Consider the following 23,972-nt stretch of genomic DNA (forward strand, 5'->3'; position numbering starts at 1 on the left):
ATTTAATTACCAAAATAAGATCATAAGACCATTCTCTCTAGATGCTATAGTTTTTAGTAATTCTTTGAAATAACATTTACCATATGCTAACCACCACTGGAAGGAAGAGTTCATTTAATCCTATAACTACCCCATACAAGAAAATGAGAAATGAAAGATCAAGATCAAGCAGCTTGGATGTGGCTCAGTGGGCACTTGAACACAGTGCCTATTAAACTCCAGCTGCAACCTTCTAATACTATGCTGCACCCCCTCCCTAAGCCAGCTCCACCGTGGTGAGGAGCACACCAACTCGGGGTATATGCTATCACTGATAGCTGATGGAAGACTTAAGCTCAGGCTGACCAGATTTTGGAGGATAGAGAAATGAGCTACTGCCCAAGAGTCAAAATGTTTCTAATTAAAAACTCTCCCTACCTCTGTTTGTCATGCATAAACCAGAAAACTGAACAAGCAAAATGTTCACATGTGTTCAGCACTTTACAGTATGTGATTTCTCCAAACTACTGAAGACTATTTTTGTACACACAACAAAACTAACCCAGAAAAATATTATGTTCAATTTTATACATATGAGGCTGAGACTGTTAAGTAGATGATACCAGATCCCATAACCAGGAAATGGCAAAGCTATGACCCTTAAACCCCACTGTTTGCTGCTGGTCCTCTTCCATTCCCTAAAAGCTCTCTAGGTAAAATTTCTTTAAAAACATCCTGTTTCTAAGTGCAAGATCTCAAAGCTTACTTTTCAACATTGTCACAAGTTCAAAATCCAGTCTTTATTAGGGGGACAAAGAACACAGGTTTTACATTGATCAGGCCAGGATAATATATTCCCAAGAAGCTACTGTTGCTGTTTTTCATTCCCAGGTCAGCTGTGCCTCTGCCAAGCAACAAAGTAGGTTAGGGTGGGAGAGCTGTGTAAATTGTCAGTCCTCATATCTATCTACAAATCTATCAGCACTAATAGAAACTCATCTTCAACTGACAACTTTCTGGGTTAGTAGCTGCATTGCTGCATTTGGAGGACACACGTCATGTTTTGCAGGGGGCAGTAGAATTGGTTCTGTGTATTGGTGTTGTTGAGAACTTCTAATAAAATCTGAAGATTGTAGAGGCTTTTCCCAAAACTGCCAAATAAGACTTCTGGCAGCACACCATATCTTTAGGCTCACTTCTATAATTTTAAGCTCTACAATATTTATCACATCCTAATAACATCTAAAATATCTTTTGAAGATGAGGTAAGTTAGAAGGGCCCAATCCCTTGAGGTCACTATGCTCCACCCTGAAAAGCCTATCCACTGTTTGTGTTCATAATCTTCACTCAGAATGAAACACTACTAATTTCCTTTTTTATTGAAGGGGAAAAAAATATCTGAAGATAAAATTGGCCGCCTGTCCCCCACTACCATTATGTGTTATGGAGGGGCAGGAATCTCCAGTAGTTTTTCAATTCAAGAAGCAAAGACACTCTTAAGCATATGGGGACAACCAAGACTGCACTTTCCAAAGTAACCAGGCAAATTATCTTGTCCCTTACTAAAAGAAAAACCAATACCTATAGACATATGCAACTGCAAACAATTACTCATCTCTATTAAACACTCACTTAAAAGACTAATTCAAACAACCTTGCTGCCTATACCTGTGTGAGAAAAGTAAACAAGTTTTCAGAGGAAAGAACAGTATCTACATTAAAAAAAAACTGTCTCTAAAAGTATGTCAATGGTCACTTCCAGACATCAATACTAACTAATCAAGGCATAAAATAACAGGTCTCATTATTAAGTGGTCTGAGTTACTCCCAAGATAAGTTGTTTATTGATCCTGTTACTAAATATTGTCAATCTCCTATAGAAATATAAGTCCCATACTACTCATTAAAAATGACATGAAATTAATTATTTGAAAGAGATTTAGGGACTGATAATAGCTTTTTACTTCTACACAGGGACAGAGAAATACATACTTAAGATTTCATGAACAACCAAAAATCTCTGCAGAGCATGGACAAGAGATACAAAATACTGCTGCTTACCAGGCACAACCAAAGTTCCAGACAGTGTGCTGGGAACATTTCATGGGTTATTGATATTTTCACTACAAAAGATGTCACTAATATCATTTCCATAGTTTAAGAAAGTGATGTAGTCTATCATCATACAATTTGTAAGTAGCCAAACAGGAATAAAAATCATCTTACTCCCAATCATAAAGTTCTTTTTTCTCTCTTTTTGGCTTGATCTGTCTACCCACCCACCCAGTCCCCCACCCCTGACAGCTGTAAACCGGCACTCTACCTATGAGTCTATCTCTATTTTGCATGTTAGTTCATTAGATTCCACATATGAGTGAAATCATATTGTACTTGTCTTCCTTCCTATTTCATTTAGCACAATGTCCTCCAGAAAAATACGAATTAAAATCACAATAAGATATCATGTCAGAATGGCCATCACCAATAAGTCAACAAACCACAAGTTTTGGTGAAAGTGTGGAGAGAAGGGAACCCTTGTGCACTGTTGGTGGCAATGCAGGTTGGTGCAGCCATTGTGGAAAACAGTATGGAATTACCTCAAAAAAATAAAAAGGAAACTGCCTTATGACCCAGTGATTCTACTTCCGAGAAGAAACCCGAAACACAGTTTCAAAAGAATATATGCACCCTTATAATCACTGCAGTGTTATTTACAATAGCCAAGATTCAGGAGCAGACCAGGCCCACCAGTAGATGAGTGGGTAACCAAACATAAAGAAAGTCTTACTCACTCTGCTACTCTATCTCAGGGGCCAAGCAGTTAACAGTCTCAAGTAGGCTGCAAGCTGGAATCACTTCAAGATATGAGTTGTTTTTTTCAAATGCTAATATCTAGATTCAACCCTCAGGGATATAAAAGATTTCAAGTGTGTCCTGTACTTTGGGATGTTTTTTTCTAAAACTTCATAGGTAATTTATTTACAGCCAAGACTGTAAACTACTGATATAAAATAATCAGAGAGGCTTGTGCATTTTTCCCCTTCATATTGAGTGCCAGAAATAGGGGGTTAACATAAGACTTCAAAGGATTAGTTTGAGGATAATTTTAATCTGGGTCCAAATCTCAGTTGCCACTTTCTAGTTTTTTAATTTAGGCAGAATTAACCTCTCTAAATTTTAGTTTTTCTCATCTTTGAAATGGAAACTCCAAGGGAAGAATTCATGGTGATTAAGTTAAATATGACAAATAAGAGCTTAATATGATGCCTGATGGACAGTAAGTATTCTGAAAATGTCACTATTATCTGTCCTATTATCATCATTTTTGAAATATTACATCTATTATTTTAGTGGTTTCATTAAATGTAAATACGAAATTAAGCAAGAGACAAGATGGCGCTGGAGTAGGCGGACGTACCAGCATCTACCTCTCAGAACCAAAGTGGATTACAAACTAATTTTATGAACTATCATCTGGAAAAACCAACTTTGGACTAAACTAAGAGGATTCTTCAACCAAGGAACACTGAAGAAGCCACACTGAGACTGGTAGAAAAACCAGAAATGCGGAAACGTGGAGAGGGCTGCCCAGCTCCTCGGAGCGAACGGCAGCAGGGAGAGACACACGTGGCGGGAAGTGAGTTTAGCAGAGGGGGAAGGGTCTTGAGCCCCAGGAACAAAGCCCCAGCCTGCAGCCCCAAAGCCCAGAAGAGGCGTAAGGACAGTATTGAGCTGGAAACAAGTCAGGATACTGTTTGTGAGAGTCTGATTTCTCAAACCCAGGATCCTTCTTAAAGGGACCGCACAGAAAATCTCTCTCAAAACCAATCACCTGGGGCTCCTGGAGATGGGGGGGAGAGGAGAGGACCACAGTATCAGGAAGAGAGTGTAACCTAGGAGGCATAGGGAGAAACATTTTGGGAGATAGCCACCCTAACCCCTGGGACGAGTCACTCCCCAAAGCTGAAGTGAATATTTCCCCCGGAAAAAGCAATACCAGCAAAGGGAAGCAGGAGAGCAGCCAAACAAGCTCCCCCGCGGCATTCAGAGCAGAGTCGCATAGAAGGAGGGACCTTTCCGGCCTACAGTAGTGAGTCTTAGGGTCTGAGCTGCAACGCCCCCACCCACGCGGCTGAGGGTGCACTGGAGAGCGGGCGGCAGTGGGAGACAAAAGTGTGGTTCTGCTGACAAGGGCGGAAGCCGGCTGGCCACCACTGAACTCAGGTGTGAGCTCAAATTTGCCCAGCTGGGGAGAAGGGGGTGTGCAAAAGCGGTCAAGCTCAGCTGCCTGCAGCCTGTAATCCAGCCTCCGGGAGAAGGGCGGGAACCCCAGAAAGGGTGGAGACCAGCCCCGGAGCAAGGGCAGAGGAGCACAGCCCTGCCCTGCCCGTGCAACCCAGGCTTGCGGTCTGACTTGGTAGCCAGCTCCTCCTTGCTGGGGTGGAACCAAAAGCCCAGAAGAGGCGGAGTTCCGCTACGGAGCTGAACTTGGGCACGCAGCCCTGTCCGGCGGTAGAGCCAAGGCTAGAAGCTGTTCCTTGAGTGGGATCCTCCTGCAAGGGCAGGGCGAAAGCTCTGGAAAGAGGCAAAGACGCACAGCTGAGCAAAGGTGCTCGCCAGTGCCCTCAGGACCAAGCATAACATCACACACAGGGGCGAGGCAAAGACCAAGGCCACCAACCCTTGTGCACCCAAGCACGTGATCACAGCCACTCCTGTGAAGAGAAAATGCGGAGGCAGAGAAATACAACACAAATAAACCAAGAGAAATCCCCAGAAAAGGACCTAAGTGAATCAGATATAACCCAATTACCAGAAGCAGAGTTTAAAATAATGATTGTTAGGATACTCAAAGACATTAGAACAACCATAGATGGCCATTACAAAAACATGAATAAAGAGATAAAAATATAAAAAAGGACATTGAAATAATAAAAAAGAATCAGTCAGAAATGACAAATACAATATCTGAAATAAAGAATACAATGGAAGGAATTAAAAGCAGGATGGATGAAGCAAAGAATCGAATCAGTGAGTTAGAGGACACAATAAATAAAGGCACGGAAGCAGAGCAGAAAAAAAAAGAGACTCAAAAAGTCTGAGGAAACTCTAAGAGAGCTCTGTGCCAACATGAAGAGAAATAACATCCACATCATAGAGGTTCCTGAAGAAGAAGAGAAAGAACAAGGGATAGAAACTTTGTTCAAACATATTATAGCGGAAATCTTCCCCAATTAAGGCAGGAAAACATTTCACATGTTCAGGAAGCACAGAGAACTCCATTAAGGAGAAACCCAAAGAAACCAACACCAAGACACATCATAATTAAATACCAAAGCTAAATGATAAAAAGAAAATATTAAAAGCTGCTAGAGAAAAAAAGACTATAACCTACAAAGGAGCCCCCATAAGGATGACTTCTGACTTCTCAACAGAAACACTTGAGGCCAGAAGGGAATGGCAAGAAATATTCAAAGTAATGCAGAACAAGAACCTACAACCAAGACTACTTTATCCAGCAAGGCTATCATTTAAAATTAAAGGAGAAATAAAAAGCTTTACAGACAAAAAAAAAAAAATCTCAAGGAATTCACTGCAACCAAACCAAGGCTGCAAAAAATGCTAAGGGACCTGTTGTAAACAGATCAAAGGAAAAAAAGAATATAGCAAAAGAAAAATACAGTTTTAAAGAAAAAAATGGCAATAAACAATTACATATCAGTAATAACCTTAAATGTTAATGGATTAAATGATCCGATCAAGAGACATAGGGTAGCTGCATGGATAAGAAAACAGGACCCATACATATGCTGTCTACAAGAGACACACCTTAAATCAAAAGATGCACACAGACTGAAGATAAAAGGATGGAAAAAAATATTTCATGCAAATGGAAATGAAAAAAAAGCTGGGGTAGCAATACTTATATCAGACAAAATGGACTTTAAAACAAAGACCATAGTTAGAGATAAAGAAGGTCACTACATAATGATAAAGGGAGCAATCCAAAAGGAAGATATAACCATTATAAATATCTATGCACCTAATATAGGAGCACCTAAATATATAAAGCAGACTTTGATGGACTTAAAGGGCGAGATCAACAGCAATACTATAATAGTAGGAGTTTTCAATACCCCATTAACATCATTAGATAGATCCTCAAGAAAAAAAATTAACAAAGAAACAGCAGACTTAAAGGACATATTAGATCAACTCGATTTAATAGATATCTTCAGAACCTTTCACCCTAAAACAGCAGAATATACATTCTTTTCAAGTGCTCATGGTACATTCTCTAGAATAGACCACATGTTAGGGCACAAAAGTGGGCTCAACAAATTTAAGAAGATTGAAATCATACTGAGCACTTTCTCTGATCACAATGGCATTATACTAGAAATCAACCACAATAGAAAAATTGAAAAACATTCAAACACCTGGAAACTAAATAGCAGGTTATTAAACAATGAATGGGTTAACCTTGAGATCAAAGAAGAAATTAAAAAATTCCTAGAAACAAACGATAATGAGCATACATCAACTCAAAATTTATGGGACACAGCAAAAGCAGTCCTGATAGGGAAGTTTATAGCATTACAGGCATACCTCAAGAAGCTAGAAAAAGCTCAAATAAACAACTTAATCCTGCATCTAAAAGAACTAGAAAAAGAACAGCAAGTAAAGCCCAGAGCTAGTAGAAGGAAGGAAATAATAAAGATCAGAGCAGAAATAAATGACATAGAGGCTAAAGAAACAACACAGAGGATCAATGAAACCAGGAGCTGGTTCTTTGAAAAGGTAAACAAGATCGATGAACCTTTAATGAGACTCACCAAGAAAAAAAGAGAGTGGACTCAAATAAATAAAATTAGAAACGAGAGTGGAGAAATAACAACTGACACAACAGAAATACAAAATATTGTAAGAAAATATTATGAAGAACTGTTCACCAAAAAACTAGACAACCTAGATGAAATGGACAAATTCCTTGAAACATATAATTTTCCAAAAATCAATCTGGAAGAATCAGAAAACCTAAACAGACCAATTACAACAAATGAGATTGAAACAGCTATCAAAAAACTCCCGAAAAAAGAAAAGTCCTGGGCCTGATGGCTTCACAAGTGAATTCTACCAAATATTCAAAGAAGAACTAACTCCTATCCTTCTCAAGCCATTTCAAAAAATTCAAGGGGAAGAAAGACTTCCAAACTCCTTTTATGAGGCGAGCATAATTGTGATTCCAAAACCAGGCAGAGAAAACACAAAAAAAGAAAATTATAGGCCAATATCCCTGTTGAACTTAGATGCAAAAATCCTCAATAAAATATTAGCAAACCGGATCCAGCAATATATGGAAAAAATTATACACCATGATCAAGTAGGATTTATTCTTGGGAGGCAAGGCTGGTACAATATTCGCAAATCAGTCAATGTGATTCATCACATAAACAAAAGAAAGGAGAAAAACCACATGATAATTTCAATAGATGCAGAAAAATTATTTGATAAAGTTCAGCACCCATTCATGATCAAAACTCTCAGCAAAGTGGGAATACAGGGAACATACCTCAACATGATAAAGGCCATCTATGACAAACCCACAGCCAACATCATACTGTATGGGCAAAAATTAAAAGCAATCCCCTTAAGATAAGGAACAAGGCAGGGGTGCCCCCTTTCACCACTCTTATTCAACATAGTTCTGGAAGTCCTCGCCACAGCAATCAGAAAAGAAAAAGAAATAAAAGGCATCCAAATTGGAAAAGAAGAAGTAAAACTATCATTATTTGCAGATGACATGATATTGTATATAGAAAACCCTAAAGTCTCAGTCAAAAAACTACTAGACCTGATCAAAGAATTTGACAAGGTGGCAGGATATAAAATCAATACTCAGAAATCAGAGGCATTTTTATACACTAATAATGAACTGTCAGAAAGAGAAATCAGGGAATCAATCCCCTTTACCATTGCAACCAAAAAAATAAAGTACCTAGGAATAAATCTAACCAAGGAGATTAAAGACTTGTACTCGGAAAATTATAAAACATTGATAAAAGAAATGAGGGAAGATACGAATAAGTGGAGGCATATACCGTGCTCATGGTTAGGAAGAATAAACATCATTAAAATGTCTATATTGGTGATGTCACGGAAATGGCGCCATGAGCAGCGTGTCCGACAGATCTCCCCAAAATCACAACAAAGTTATCAACTAGAAACAGAAAAATTTATCCTCAGAGCATTCCAGAGTTCCACACAAACTGAAAGTGAAAGGACTGTTATCACTTGAATCTGAGAGACGAGGGTGTGGAGGAAGCTAACTACCACAGGGACGTTCATTCAAGCCGTGGAGGGAGTGCGCCTGTGGTGAGTCGGCCCACACTCGGGAGCGGCGAGCAGCCGCCTGTGCGTGCCCGGTCCGGTTGCAGAGTGAGTACTGCTAATGTTCCCAGCGGCCCGCACACTGCGAGTGAGAGTCCCCAGGCACCGGTGCCCGGAGCACCCCATTTGCGCGCATGCCCTGGGCATCCCATGCGCCCAGAGCGCCCTACAGGCCTGCAAACACAGGGTGCCCCATTATCCTGTGCCCCGTGAGCCCCATCCGCCAGCGGTGGGGCGAGTGGGAGAGGCGCCAGGGCGGTCTTCCCTACTTGGGAGATTCTCTCCGTGGGAGGGGCACCTCACCCAGCCATTCAAGCTAACAATCAAGTGTTGGGGGAGGGGCGCACAGGCAGCCTGAAATACCTTTGGGAGCACAGCTGCGGACCCAATCACTGAAATTAGCTTAACCCATGAAATCTGCGCACCCACGGGCTCTAATTGATAAGATCTCTCTCAGTTCAGCGATCCAAGACAAGAGGCGTGATATTTTTTAGTGCCTCTCGCTAAAGGGGCTGGGGCAACTTCTGATTGATAGAGCCTCCATATTCAGGGATAAACGCTAACAAGAGGGACTTGGCAGATAATAAGATATATACTACACTAGTCACAAGCAGAGACTAGTGCCTCTTCTTCCCAGCCAAAACAGGCTACAAAGTGTGGAAAGCCTGGGTTGAGTGGTCCAACTGAATGCTAGGCGCTGAACAGTCACCTTGACAACAATTGACGCCCACCCCCGCCTGATTACACTGGAGGCTCTGACTGCCAGAGCCTTTCCCAAAGCCTTGCGCTGAGTGGGGATAGAGTGGAGATTTCCTAGCTCTTTGAGCCTCTTACTCCCCAGGCAGAAGCAGTAGCAGCCTTATAGCTGGATCACCAGGCTGCTAATTTAGGAAGGGGGGACTAGGAGAGAGACTCCAGGAAAGCAAACTCTCTCATCGTTGGACCCTGCAAACGCCAACAAGCCTTGACTACCAGCAAGACTAAAGCCAATTATATGACATTGCCATAGAATCCCATCAACTGCAAATCCCTACCTAAGTGTGACACAGGGGCAGAGCCTGGGGTACAGAGTCACCGATCAGGAAGAGGGAGAGAAAAGAAAAAGGAAGACGTTAACCTCTCAAAATCAAGAAAAATCCACAGACTTTACAACTTGTTCCACTAATTTTTTTGTTGTTGTTGTTTGTTTCTTCTATCTTATTGCCTTTATTATTATTATTTCTATTTCCTCCACCTCAGTCCTTCTATTTTCTGCCCATCTTATGCTTCCCTTTTTTTGAACTACACTACCCATGAGTGTTACATTTTATTTCTTTTCTTCATCCTCACCCTCCTTTAAGGTTATACTCCAAAACACTTAACTCTCACTCTCCCCTCTTTTGTTTTTTTTTGTTTTGCTTTATTTTGTTTTTTTCTCTTTCTTTTTTTTCTTCCTTCGTTTTTCTCTTTTTCTTATTTTTTCCTTTCTATTCGTTTTTTCTTTTCTCGTTTTACTTTTCCTCCCATTTAATCCTCAATCACGAACAAATTAGTTAATTTCGGACTCAATGTTTTTTTATGGTTTTAGTTTTCTTTTTCGCTTTTGTTTTTTATTTGTTTGTTTGTTTATTTTTGTGGCATTTTGGGTACTTTTTACTTTGCTTTTTAACTCACTGGCATTCCTCCCAACCCAAGGTCTCCATTGTATTTAGTCTTCGCTCCACTTAATATAACAGATTTTTACTTATTATTTTTATTTTTTCTTCTTTATTATCTTTATTATTCTTTTTATTTCTCCTTTTTTCTGGTTCCCTCTTATCCCTCTCATTATATCTCTTAGTCGACCATCACTTACAAGCAAATCATCTTATGTTTCTCTAAGATTTTCTTCCTTTTTTGTTTTTTGCATTTAGTAGGTCCCTACTCCCTTTTTTTGCCCCTTGAACTCTTCACCCCAAATCAGGCCCTCCATTATAGGCAGTTTTTGTTCCCTTTAGCATAATATAATTCACAGGTCATCACGATATTTCCCTGAGGAGGGGAGAGGGGGGAAAGAGAAGAAAGAAAAAAGGGGGAAATAATAAATTATTACTGTTTTTTTGTGGGATGTTTTACCTTTTTTTTACTTTTTACTCTTTATTAATTCTAATTAGTGCTATCAACAAGACCACCCTCAGATGCCGATAAGAAAGAGGAAATTAAATATTATCGATACAAAAGAAAGAGAGGTAACACAAATAGATGTGGAAAAATTTATGGAGAAAAGACTTAACATATTAGAAGCCTTGGAGCTAAATGACAGAGAATTTAAAATAGAAATCTTAAAAATACTCAGAGATATACAAGAAAACACAGAAAGGCAATTTAGGGAGATCAGAAAACAACTCAATGAACACAAAGAATATATTACCAAGGAAATTGAAACTATAAAAACAAATCAAACAGAAATGAAAAACTCAATTCATGAGCTGAAAAACGAGGTAACAAGCTTAGCTAACAGAACAGCCCACATAGAATATAGGATTAGTGAAATAGAAAACAAACAACTTGAGGCAAAAGAGAGAGAAGAAGAAAGAGACTCAAAAATAATAAAAAACGAGAAAGCCCTACAGGAATTGGCTGACTCCATCAGAAAGAATAACATAAGAATAATAGGTATATCAGAGGGAAAAGAGAAAGGAAATGGAATGGAGAATATACTCAAACAAATAATAGACGAGAACTTCCCAAGCCTATGGAAAGAACTAAAGCCTCAAATTCAAGAAGCAAACAGAACACCGAGTTTTCTTAACCCCAACAAACCCACTCCAAGGTACATCATAATAAAGATGACACAAACCAATGACAAAGAAAAAATTCTTAAGGCAGCCAGGAAAAAGAAGAGTACAACATATAAAGGAAGGCCTATTAGATTATCATCAGATTTCTCAGCAGAAACTCTACAAGCTAGAAGAGAGTGGACCCCAATATTTAAAGCCCTGAAAGAGAGGAACTTTCAGCCAAGAATACTATACCCATCAAAGCTATCCTTCAAGTACGAAGAAGATATAAAAATATTCACAGATACAGAAAAAATAAGAGAATTTATCAGCAGAAAGCCCCCACTCCAGGAAATACTAAAGGGGCTTTTCCAACCAGATTCAAAGAACAAAAGAAAACAACACCACAAGTAACAGCTCCACCAAGAACACAATAAAACCAAACTTAAACTGTGACAAAAAAGAAAAAAAAGGGGGGAGAGGATGGAGATTAACAGTAGCAAAGGACAATGAAGTGCAGAAATACTCATAAGATAACGTACTACAATGAATTTGGTAGGTAAACTTTTCATTACTTAATGGTAACCACCCTTGAAAAAACCACCACAAAAACACTTGACTTAAAAAAGGTAGCAACAGAGGAAAGAAGTATGGAACACAAACAAACAAAAACAAATGATAGAAAAACAAAAGAGAAGAATCAAACAAGATACAAAACTAACAGAAAGCAATTTATAAAATGGCAGTAGGGAAGCCACAAGTGTCAATAATTACACTAAATACAAATGGATTAAACTTACCAATAAAAAGACACAGAGTAGCAGAATGGATTAAAATAGAAAATCCAACTATATGCTGCCTACAAGAAACACATCTAAGCAACAAGGATAAAAACAAATTCAAAGTGAAAGGCTGAAAAACAATACTCCAAACAAACAACACCCCAAAAAAAGCAGGTGTAGCAATACTCATATCTAATAATGCTGACTACAAGACAGAAAAAGTACTCAGAGACAAAAATGGTCATTTCATAATGATTAAGGGGAAGTTGAATCAAGAAGACATAACAATCCTTAATATATATGCACCAAACCAAAAAGCACCAAAATATATAAGACAGCTACTTATTGACCTTAAAACAAAAACTAACAAAAATACAATCATACTTGGAGACCTCAATACACCGCTGACGGCTCTAGATCGGTCATCCAAACAGAGAATCAATAAAGATATAGTGGCCTTAAATGAAATACTAGAACACCTGGATATGATAGACATCTACAGGATACTTCATCCCAAAGCGACAGAGTATACATTTTTCTCTAGTGTACATGGAACATTCTCAAGAATTGACCATATGTTGGGCCACAAAGACAATATCAGCAAATTTAGAAAAATTGAAATTGTACCAAGCATATTTTCTGATCATAAAGCCTTGAAACTAGAATTCAACTGCAAAAAAGTGTGGGAAAAACCCACAAAAATGTGGAAACTAAACAACATACTTCTAAAAAATGAATGGGTCAAAGAAGAAATAAGCGCAGAGATCAAAAGATATATACAGACAAATGAAAATGAAAATACGACATATCAGAATCTCTGGGATGCAGCAAAAACAGTAATAAGAGGAAAGTTCATATCACTTCAGGCCTATATGAACAAACAAGAGAGAGCCGAAGTAAACCACTTAACTTCACACCTTAAGGAGCTAGAAAAAGAAGAACAAAGACAACCCAAAACCAGCTGAAGAAAGGCGATAATAAAAATCAGAGCAGAAATAAATGAAATAGAGAACAAAAAATCTATAGAAAAAATCAATAAAACAAGGAGCTGGTTCTTTGAAAAGATCAACAAAATTGACAAACACTTGACAAGACTCACCAAGGAAAAAAGGCACAGGACTCAAATAAATAAAATCCAAAATGAAAGAGGAGAGATCACCACAGACATCATAGATATACAAAGAATTATTGTAGAATACTATAAAAAACTGTATGCCACCAAATACAACAATGTAGAAGAAATGGATAAATTCCTAGAACAATACAATCTTCCTAGACTAAGTCATGAAGAAGAAAGCCTAAACAGACCAATCAGCAGGGAGGAAATAGAAAAAACTATTAAAAAACCTCCCCAAAAATAAAAGTCCAGGCCCAGATGGTTATACTAGTGAATTCTATCAAACATTCAAAGAAGACTTGGTTCCTATTCTACTCAAAGTCTTCCAAAAATTTGAAGAAGAAGCAATACTTCCAAACACATTTTATGAGGCCAACATAACCCTCATACCAAAACCTGGCAAGGATGGCAGAAAGAAAGAAAACTATAGACCAATATCTCTAATGAATACAGATGCTAAAATACTAAACAAAATATTGGCAAACCGAATACAACAACATATTAAAAAAATAATACATCATGATCAAGTGGGATTCATCCCAGAATCTCAAGGATGGTTCAACATACGTAAAACAGTTAACGTAATACACCATATCAACAAAACAAAGAACAAAGACCACATGATCTTATCAATAGATGCAGAAAAGGCTTTTGATAAAATACAACACAATTTTATGTTTAAGACTCTCAACAAAATGGATATAGAAGGAAAATATCTCAACATGATAAAGGCCATATATGATAAACCATTAGCCAATATCATATTAATTGGCATAAAACTGAGGACTTTCTACCTTAAATCAGGAACAAGACAGGGTTGTCCACTCTCTCCACTCTTATTTAACGTGGTGCTAGATGTTCTGGCCAGACCAATCAGACAAGACAAAGAAATAAAAGCATCCATATCGGAAAAGAAGAAGTAAAGGTATCACTTTTTGCTGATGATATGATCCTATACATTGAAAACCCGAAGGACTCCACAAAAAGATTATTAGAAACAATAAACCAATACAGTAAGGTCGCAGGATACAAAATTAACATACAAAAGTCCATAGCCTTTCTATATGCCAACAATGAAATATTAGAAAACGAACTCAAAAAAATAATCCCCTTCACGATTGCAACAACAACAACAAAAAATACCTAGGAATAAACATAACAAAAAATGTAAAGGACATATATAACGAAAACTACAAGGCATTATTAAGAGAAATAGAAAAAGACACAATGAGATGGAAAAATATTCCTTGTTCTTCGATAGGAAGAATAAATATAATTAAAATGGCCATATTATCCAAAGCAATATATAAATTTAATGCAATTCCCATCAAAATCCTTTGAGACTTTTTAAAGAAATGGAACAAAAAATCATCAGATTTATATGGAACTATAAAAAACCCCGAATAGCCAAAACAATCCTAAGGAAAAAGAATGAAGCTGGGGGCATTACAATACCTGACTTTAAACTATATTATAGGGCCACGATAATCAAAACAGCATGGTATTGGCAGAAAAATAGACACTCAGACCAATGGAACAGAATAGAAAGCCCAGAAATAAAACAACATATATATGGTCAAATAATCTTTGATAAAGGGGCGAACAACACACAATGGAGAAAAGAAAGCCTCTTCAACAAATGGTGTTGGGAAAACTGGAAAGCCACATGCAAAAGAATGAAACTTGACTACAGACTGTCCCCGTGTACGAAAATTAATTCAAAATGGATCAAAGACCTAAATATAAGACCTGAAACAATAAAGTACATAGAAGAAGACATAGGTACTAAAATCATGAACCTGGGTTTTAAAGATCATTTTATGAACTTGACTCCAATGGCAAGAGAAGTGAAGGCAAAGATAAATGAATGGAACTACATCAGAATAAAAAGTTTTTGCTCAGCAAGAGAAACTGATATAAAAATAAACAGACAGCCAACTAAATGGGAAATGATATTTTCAAACAACAGCTCAGATAAGGGCCTAATATCCAAAATTTACAAAGAACTCATAAAACTCAACAACAAACAAACAAACAATCCAATGAAAAAATGGGAAGAGGACATGAACAGACACTTCTCCCAGGAAGAGGTACAAATGTCCAACAGATATATGAAAAGATGCTCAGCTTCATTAGTTATTAGAGAAATGCAAATCAAAACTACAATGAGATAGCACCTCACTCCTGTTAGATTAGCTATTATCAACAAGACAGGTAATAGCAAATGTTGGAGAGGCTGCGGAGAAAAGGGAACACTCATCCACTGTTGGTGGGACTGTAAAGTCATACAACCATTATGGAGGAAAGTATGGTGGTTCCTCAAAAAACTGCAAATAAAACTACATTATGACCCAGCAATCCCTCTACTGGGTATATACCCCCAAACCTCAGAAACATTGATACGTAAAGACACATGTAGCCCCATGTTCATTGCAGCACTGTTCACAGTGGCCAAGACATGGAAACAACCAAAAAGCCCTTCAATAGAAGACTGGATAAAGAAGATGTGGCACATATACACTATGGAATACTACTCAGCCATAAGAAATGATGACATCAGATCATTTACAGCAAAATGGTGGGATCTTGATAACATTATACTGAGTGAAATAAGTAAATCAGAAGAAAACAAGAACTACATGATTCCATACATTGGTGGGACATAAAAACGAGACTAAGAGACATGGACAGGAGTGTGGTGGTCACCAGGGGTGGGGGGAGGGAGGACGCAGGAGGGAGGGAGGGAGAGAGTTAGGGGGAGGGGGAGAGGCACAGAGAACTAGATAGAGGGTGGCGGAGGACAATCTGACTTTGGGCGAGGGGTATGCAACATAATTTAATGACAAAATAACCTATACATGTTTTCTTTGAATATATGTACCCTGATTTATTAATGTCATCCCATTACCATTAATAAAAATTTATTTTAAAAAATGTCTATATTACCCAAAGCAATTTATAAATTTAATGCAATACCGATTAATGTACCAATGACTTACTTCAAAGACATAGAACACATATTCCAAAAATTTATATGGAACCAAAAAAGAACACGAATAGCCTCAGCAATATTGAAAAGGAAGAAAAAAGCAGGAGGTATCACACTTCCAGATATCAAGTTATATTATAAGGCCATTGTACTCAAAACAGCATGGTACTGGCATAAGAACAGGCACATAGATCAATGGAACAGAACAGAGAACCCAGAAATAAACCCACAGTTCTATGGACAACTGATATTTGACAAAGGAGGTAAGACAATACAATGGAGTAAAGACAGCCTCTTCAACAAATGCTGTTGGGAAAACTGGACAGCTACCTGCAAAAAAATGAAACTAGACCACCAACTTACACCACTCACAAAAATAAACTCAAAATGGATAAAACACTTGAATGTAAGCCGTGAAACTATAAACATCTTATAAGAAAACATAGGCAGTAAGCTCTCTGACATCTCTCGCAGCAATATATTTGCTGATTTGTCTCCACAGGCAAGTGAAATAAAAGACAGGATAAACAAATGGGACTTTATCAAACTAAAAAGCTTCTGCACAGCTAAAAACAATAAGAACAGAATAAAAAGACAAACTACACAATGGGAGAATATATTTGACATAGCGTCTGATAAGGGGTTAATAACTAAAATTTATAAAGAACTTGTAAACCTTAATACCAGGAAGACAAACAATCTAATCCAAAAATGGGCAAAAGAAATGAATAGACACTTCTCCAAAGAAGACACACAGATGGCGAACAGGCATATGAAAAAAATGTTCAACATCACTAATGATTAGAGAAATGCAAATTCAAACCACAATGAGATATCATCTCACACCAGTCAGTTCATCAATAAAACAACACAGAATAAGTGCTGGCGAGGATGTGGAGAAAAGGGAACCCTCCTGCACTGCTGGTGGGAATGCAGACTGGTGCAGCCACGGTGGAAAACAGTATGGAGATTCCTCAAGAAATTAAAAATCTGCCTTTTGACCCAGCTATACCACTGTTAGGAATATACCCCAAGAACATCATAGCACTGTTTGAAAAGAAGAAATGCACCCCCATGTTTATGGGAGCATTGTTCACAATAGCAAAGGTTTGGAAACAGCCCAGGGGTCCATCAGAGGAAAAGTGGATTAAAAAGCTTTGGTATATATATACTATGGAATACTACTCAGCCATAAGAAATGATGATATAGGATCTTTTACACCAACATGGATGGGCCTTGATAACATTATACTGAGTGAAAGAAGTAAATCAGAAAAAACTAAGAACTATATGATTCCATACATAGGTGGGACATAAAGACGAGACTCAGAGACATGAACAACAGTGTTGGGGTTACAGGGTGGGGGGAGGAGAGGGAGGGGGCTGGGGGAGGGGAAGGGCACAAAGATCATGGCTTTTCAGCATTTGCCATATTCCCCCCTTAATCTATAGACAGACAGGAAATATTTACGTATGGTGTTCCCACTATAAAGACTGCTGTCTTAGGGACAAATGCTTATAAACTATTTCAGCAGTTCCTCCTTCAAAGACTTATATGTCAACATAGAGCTCCATGTTTCATAGGACATACTCAAGCTCACTCCATGCTTCCTGGAGCTTTAGCCAAGGGAATGCCCCCCCTCTTTTTTCTTCTGTTTTTTTTTGTAGTATTTTTTTTATTTATTTACTTTTTGTATTTTTCTGAGGATGGAGATGGGGAGGCAGTCAGACAGACCCCTGCATGCGCCTGACTGGGATCCACCTGGCATGCCTACCAGGGGGCGATGCTCTGCCCATCTGGGGTGTTGCTCTGTTGCAACCGGAGCCATTCTAGCGACTGGGGCGGAGGCCATGGGACCATCCTTAGTACCTGGGGTGGCTTTGCTCCAGTAGAGCCTTGGCTGCGGGTGGGAGGAGAGAGACGAATAGGAAGGAGAGGGGGAGGGGTGGAGAGGTAGATGGCCGCTTCTCCTGTATGTTCTGTCCAGGAATCGAACCCGGGAATCCTGCACACCAGGCCAATGACTCCGATGGGTCTACCATATCATGCTTTTTATATAAAAAAATTTACATTTCTTTTGAATGCTGATGAAAAGGAAACACCAAATCTTTTTCGCCTGCAAACTACTACCTTCTTTATTAGATCTAGCTAATAACACTGTTTTGTCTTTTTCCAAACAGCTCCAGATATAGGGAAAAGATTTATATAGGCAGATGGGGATCCTCAAACCCCTCAGCGAGATCTTCTGAGAATGGCTTTTAAAATACCTAGAGGCAGAAAAAGCCCAATAGAGATCAGGGGAACTACCAGCTTTTAGGATACACCCTTAAAGGCTCCAATGCCCCAAAGGGGTCTCATAGGATGCCATCTGGGTCCTGCTTCAATAGTGGAAAGGAAGGTCATTGAGCTAAAGCCTGCCAGGCTTACACGCCTCTGCTGTGAGAAAACAGGGACACTGGAAGGGGGGCTTCCCCCTCGCTCCTCTAAGGGAGGGTTCAGTCTCTTCCAGCCCTGCTCCAGCCACCTATGACCTAACCTTGCCCAGAAAGCTGGGGTTTGCCACTGAAGGCTGAAGGTGCCCAGGGCCATTGGCCCCATCTAGGACACTGTGGACGAGCCTAGGGTATTTCTTCCAAGAAGCAGGTAAACTGATCTCATTTGCACAAGGGCCACTTAACTATGTTTTGCCTGAATAGTCAGGTTTTTTATTCTTCCCTCAAAGATCTATGTTGTGGGTGTTGATAGTCCTATTTTCTGCTGCTTTGCTTAATATATAGTGTTTCCTTAATCCCTCCTACCTCAATGCCCCACTCATATTTCAGGCTGGTACCTACTCTTAATTTAGAGCTCTCTTTCCTCCTTTTGCCAACTTGTATTATGAATTTACCTTTGCTACCCAGCTTAGTGTATCCCAAGGTTCTCTTTACCATGCCACAGTTACAGAGCTCCAGGGAAAAGCAACCTAGTCTCAACTCTCCAGGCAGAGAACAGAAGCTTCATATCCACACATGCTGTAAATGGTTTTTTCCATTCTACCTGAATCATTATCAGCTAGAAGCAGTGGTCATTGGGACTTAAACATGATCTGCAAAGTATAGAATGGTGACAACAATTCCAATGCCATGCGGACTTTTCCTGTGGGGAACTTTCCTGGACTCCTGCTCCCTGTGACAGCTCCTAACAGACTGAACTGTGGTTGGGTTGCATTTTTCAGGGATTTGGCATGGTGATGGGGCCAACTTGGACTTGGTGAACATGTTAAGGACACTACTCTTTTATAGATTCTTGCTGTATTGGCCAAGAGTTTGCTTAAAGGCTTTTAATCACTGTAAAAAAAAATAGAGGACTGGATGAAGAAGATGGCGCACATATACACCATGGTATACTATTCAGCTAGGAGAAATGATGACATCGGATCACTTACAGTGAAATGGGGGAGTCTTGGTAGCATTGTGCGTGGTGAAATAAGCGAATCAGAAAAAAAACAAGAACTACAGGATTCCATACATTGGTGGGGCATAAAAGCGAGACTTAGAGACATGGACAGGAGTGTGGTGGTTATGGGGGGTGGGGGGAGGGAAGAAGGGAGAGGGGGAGGGAGAGGGGTACAGAGAGAACTGGATGGAGGGTGGCGAAGGACGATCTCTCTTCGGGTGATGGGTATGCAACAGAACTAAATGACAAGATAACCTGGAAATGTTTTCTTTGAATGTATGTACCCTGATTTATTGATGTCACCCCATTAAAATAAAAATTTATTTATAAAAAAAAGAAATCAAGCATAAAATAACATCAGTAATGTTAATAACTATACAGGAGATTATCCATTAGAGTTTGTAAAATATATTCACATATCTCTTTGTTCAATACATATCACATTTCTGTGACAAACTGTGTCAGATAATAATTGAAAATAAAAATAGATGTTAACCATATTTAAATAAATAAAATAAAATAGTATTTTATAAGTGTAAGTATAAGGAGTTCCTGGTTTATCTGTTACTAATAATTTCAAGGTTAACTGTCATGAGGGGAGGAAACGGGTTATATAATTTCAAATCTTTGAAGTTTGTTGTCACTTGCTTTATGTTGCAATATGGTTCCTTTTAAATGTTTCCTCAAAGTGAGTCTCTGCTGTTATGTTGTGTGCACCTTGAGAACAACACCTTTGTGGTGGTCAGGAGGAACAGGGGTGGGTACAGCGCATTATCTGTCAGTGGTTCTATTGCAGGTATCAAAGGACAAAAACGCCCAGACAACTTGATGAAGTAAATAGGATTTATTTAGCTGATGAAGCAGCATGACCCCCAAAGAGGAAACCAAACACGTGCTCCCCAAAGTTAGATTTCTTACATCTTATATACCTTTTATAGAATACAGGTTTTCATGCAAGGGGCTTGTGATCCCTTTGTCTATATGTTATTCGCATGACTCCAGGATGGGAGGGAGAATTTAGGTGGAATTAGAGGATAAGTGTTGTATTTTTAAATTAAGGTATGTAAACATTGTTTTTTAACAGCTTTTGAGAAAAGTGAAGGGGTTTTCAGATAAGTTCTATCTTCTTTGCTCTGTGAAGCAAGTGGCTCCAGGCACCCTTTCAGAGAACTATAGGAAGTAGTTAATCTAGAACTGGCTGACTCAGTTACCCCTGCAGGCTCCCTTCCTTTGCATTTTTCTTTTTCTTTCTTCTCAAGGAAGAGGGTGCCTGCCCCTCCTTCCTCAGTTGATCCACTTACCTGCTTACGTTAAGTAAGTTTTTTTTATCTCTCTGAGGATGTTCTTTTTTTGTGGTAATCTATTGGTTCTGAAAGAGGTATTCTCTATCCCTAAATGAGAGAGTTAGATGATACCCATGGTTATTCCCCATCTGGTAACTCAGTTAGTTAGAGTGTCATTCTTATACAAGGTGGTAGGCTCAATTCTGTCAGGGGACTTCTAAGAATTAATGAATGCATGAGAACATTGGTGCTGTCATATTTAAAGTTTAGCAGTTCTAAAAGATGTCAGTGCCATACTATAGTAGTGTGAATTTGCCATTTTCTAACAATATATCAGGCAGAGCTTATTTTTATAATATTAGGTACATGGTCCTGTCAAAATAAGAAACATGAAAACTGGGAGGTTTTAAAGAGTTTATCTGAGCCAAAATGACTCCAAACATTTGGAATGAAGATCTCCAATCCTGCAGACTGACAGTGTAGCAATTTCTATTTCAATTATTTATTTAATTTTAGAGAATGGAGAGAGAGAAAGAAAGAGGGAGAGAGGGGGGGAGGGAAGGAGAGAGAAAGAAAGAGAGAAAGAGAGAGAGATGGAGGAGCAGAAAGCATCAACTTACATATATGCCTTGATCAGGCAATTCCAGTTTTTTATTTATTTTAGAGTGTGGAGACAGGGAAGCAATTTTTTTGTGTGTGAGAGACTGAGGGAGACAGATAGTGACAGACAGAAAGGGAGAAAGATGAGAAGCATTAATTCTTTGTTGGGGCACCTTAGTTGTTTATTGATTGCTCTTTCATATGTGTCTTGACCAGGAGGCTCTAGCAGAGTGAGTGACCCCTTAATCAAGGCAGCAACCTTGAGCTTCAAGCCAGTGACCATGGAGTCATGTCTATGATTCCATGCTTAAGTGTGCAACACTGCACTCAAGCTGGTGAACTTGTGCTCAAGCCAGTGACCTTGGGGATTTGAACATGGTTCCTCTGCATCCCAGTCCAATGCTCTATGCACTGCACCACTGCCTGGTCAGGCACCATTCCCATTTTATAGATTAAAAAACAGGCACAGAGAAGTTGAGAATTTTGCCTTAGGTTGCAGAGCTTGTGAGGGCAGGGCTGAGATTCAAACCCATTATGGAATTATCTGGAGTCCATGTGGTCTACACCATGATGCTCACCCTTAAAGGGCAGTGAGGAGAGAGTGAGGGAGACCAGGTGCCCAGACTGAGCCAGGCACACAGACATGCACACAAACATGTTCCTGCCTGGATTTCAGCTCTAAATTTACAGAAGTCAGAGGAAACCAGGACAGGAGCCAAGAGATGCCAAGGAAGAAGGGTAGTGAGCATACTAGGAGAGAAGTTTCCACTTCCTGGGAGTCAAGAAAATACCTTTCCCTGGTGAGTCTTTCTCAAATCCCTATTCCTGGGCAGTAACCTAAGTAGATTGACTTCATACTTCCATGTTTCCAGGGGTTAAGATTCTGTGCTTGAGAGTGTGAGTTCTCTGTGGCTTTTCTGGAGCTCTCTGGTTTCAATGATGGGGGAATGAGGTATGTAGGCTTCATAGTTTTATGGAGTTAAGATTTATTAGAACAGGAGGACAAGAGCTCATGGAGATCGGTGTTGACATTTCCATAGCGCTAAAAAAACTGTGTCTTGTCATAAAAGTGAAAAACCTATTTAAACAGTTACTTCTGTACTAATTAGTCTTGGGAGGGTAAAGGGTCAGTAGACTTGTTCTGAAGTCCCCTCAGAGCTGGGGTATGACCTGTGTCACAGCTGTAGCTGCAAATTTGCAATGTAATGCTAATGACTCACTCACCCTCCTTGCAAACTGAGGGCTTGTCCCCTGACTGTCATCTGGTGTCCATGGAAAACTAACTTCTGTGTAAAGCCTCACTCACACTCCCTGCAAACATAGGGCTTCTCCCCTGAGTGTGTTGTCTGGAGTATGAGTTGACTTCAATGAAAAGCCTTGATCACACTCCCTGCAAACATAGGGCTTCTCCCATGAGTGTGTTCTCTGGTCTGTGAGGAGCGTTGAGCAGTGAAAAGCCTCCCGCACACCATGAAAACACAGAGCTTCTCCCTAGAGAGTGTCCTTTTGTGTCTGAGGAGAGTTGACTTCTTCTTTCTTTTTTACAGAGACAGAGTCAGATAGAGGAATATAGAGACAGACAGGAACAAAGAGAGATGAGAAGCATCAATCATCAGTTTTTTATTGCAACACCTTAGTTGTTCATTGATTGCTTTCTCATATGTGCCTTGACCGCTGGGCCTTCAGCAGACCAAGTAACCCCTTACTCGAGCCAGCGACATTTGGTTCAAGCTGGTGAGCTTTTTCGTCAAGCCAGATGAGCCCTCAATGCAGTCCGACACTCTATCCACTGCACCACTGCCTGGTCAGGTGAGAGTTGACTTCTGTGTAAATCTTTGCTCACACTCCCTGCAAATATAGGGCTTCTTCTGTAAATGTGTCCTCTGGTGTATTAGGAGATATGACTTCCGTGTGAAGCCTCGCTCACACTCCCTGCAAACATAGGGCTTCTCCCCAGAGTGTGTCCTCTGGTGTCTGAGGAGATTTGACTTCTGAGAAAAGCCTTGCTTACACTCCCTGCAAACATAGGGCTTCTCCCCTGAGTGTGTCCTCTGGTGTATAAGGAGAGATGACTTTTGTGTGAAGCCTCGCTCACACTTCCTGCAAACATAGGGCTTCTCTCCTGAGTGTGTCCTCTGATGTGTGAGGAGAGTTGACTTTTGTGTGAAGCCTCGTCACACATTCCCTGCAAACATAGGGTTTCTCCCCTGAGTGTGTCCTTTGGTGTCTGAGGAGATGACTTCATGGAAAAGCCTCGCTTAAACTCTCTGCAAACATAGGGCTTCTCCCCAGAGTGTGTCCTTCTGATGTGTGAGGAGAGTTGACTTCTGTGTGAAGCCCTGCTCACACTCCCAGCAAACATAGGGCTTCTCCCCTGAGTGTGTCCTCTGGTGTATAAGGAGATATGACTTCCATGTGAAGCCTCGCTCACACTCCCTGCAAACATAGGGCTTCTCTCCTGAGTGTGTCCTCTGGTGTATGAGGAGAGTTGACTTCAGAGAAAAGCCTCGCTTACACTCCCTGCAAACATAGGCTTTCTCCCCTGAGCGCATCCTTTGCTGTCTGAGGAGCTGTGACCCATCATCAAAGCCTTGCCCACACTTTCTATACTTGACAGGTACAATTCTCAAAATTCCTATTCTCATAGACAGTTTTT

The 23,972-nt window shown here is 39.6% G+C and overlaps 1 pseudogene; it reads right to left on the reverse strand.

Annotated features, from left to right (window-relative positions):
• Window positions 1-4,024: 4,024 nt before the first annotated feature.
• Window positions 4,025-23,961, reverse strand: LOC136318358 (histone-lysine N-methyltransferase PRDM9-like; annotated as a pseudogene).
• Window positions 23,962-23,972: the final 11 nt, after the last annotated feature.

The sequence above is a fragment of the Saccopteryx bilineata genome, unplaced genomic scaffold, assembly GCF_036850765.1.
Source record: "Saccopteryx bilineata isolate mSacBil1 unplaced genomic scaffold, mSacBil1_pri_phased_curated manual_scaffold_62, whole genome shotgun sequence".
Taxonomy (NCBI): Eukaryota; Metazoa; Chordata; class Mammalia; order Chiroptera; family Emballonuridae; genus Saccopteryx; species Saccopteryx bilineata.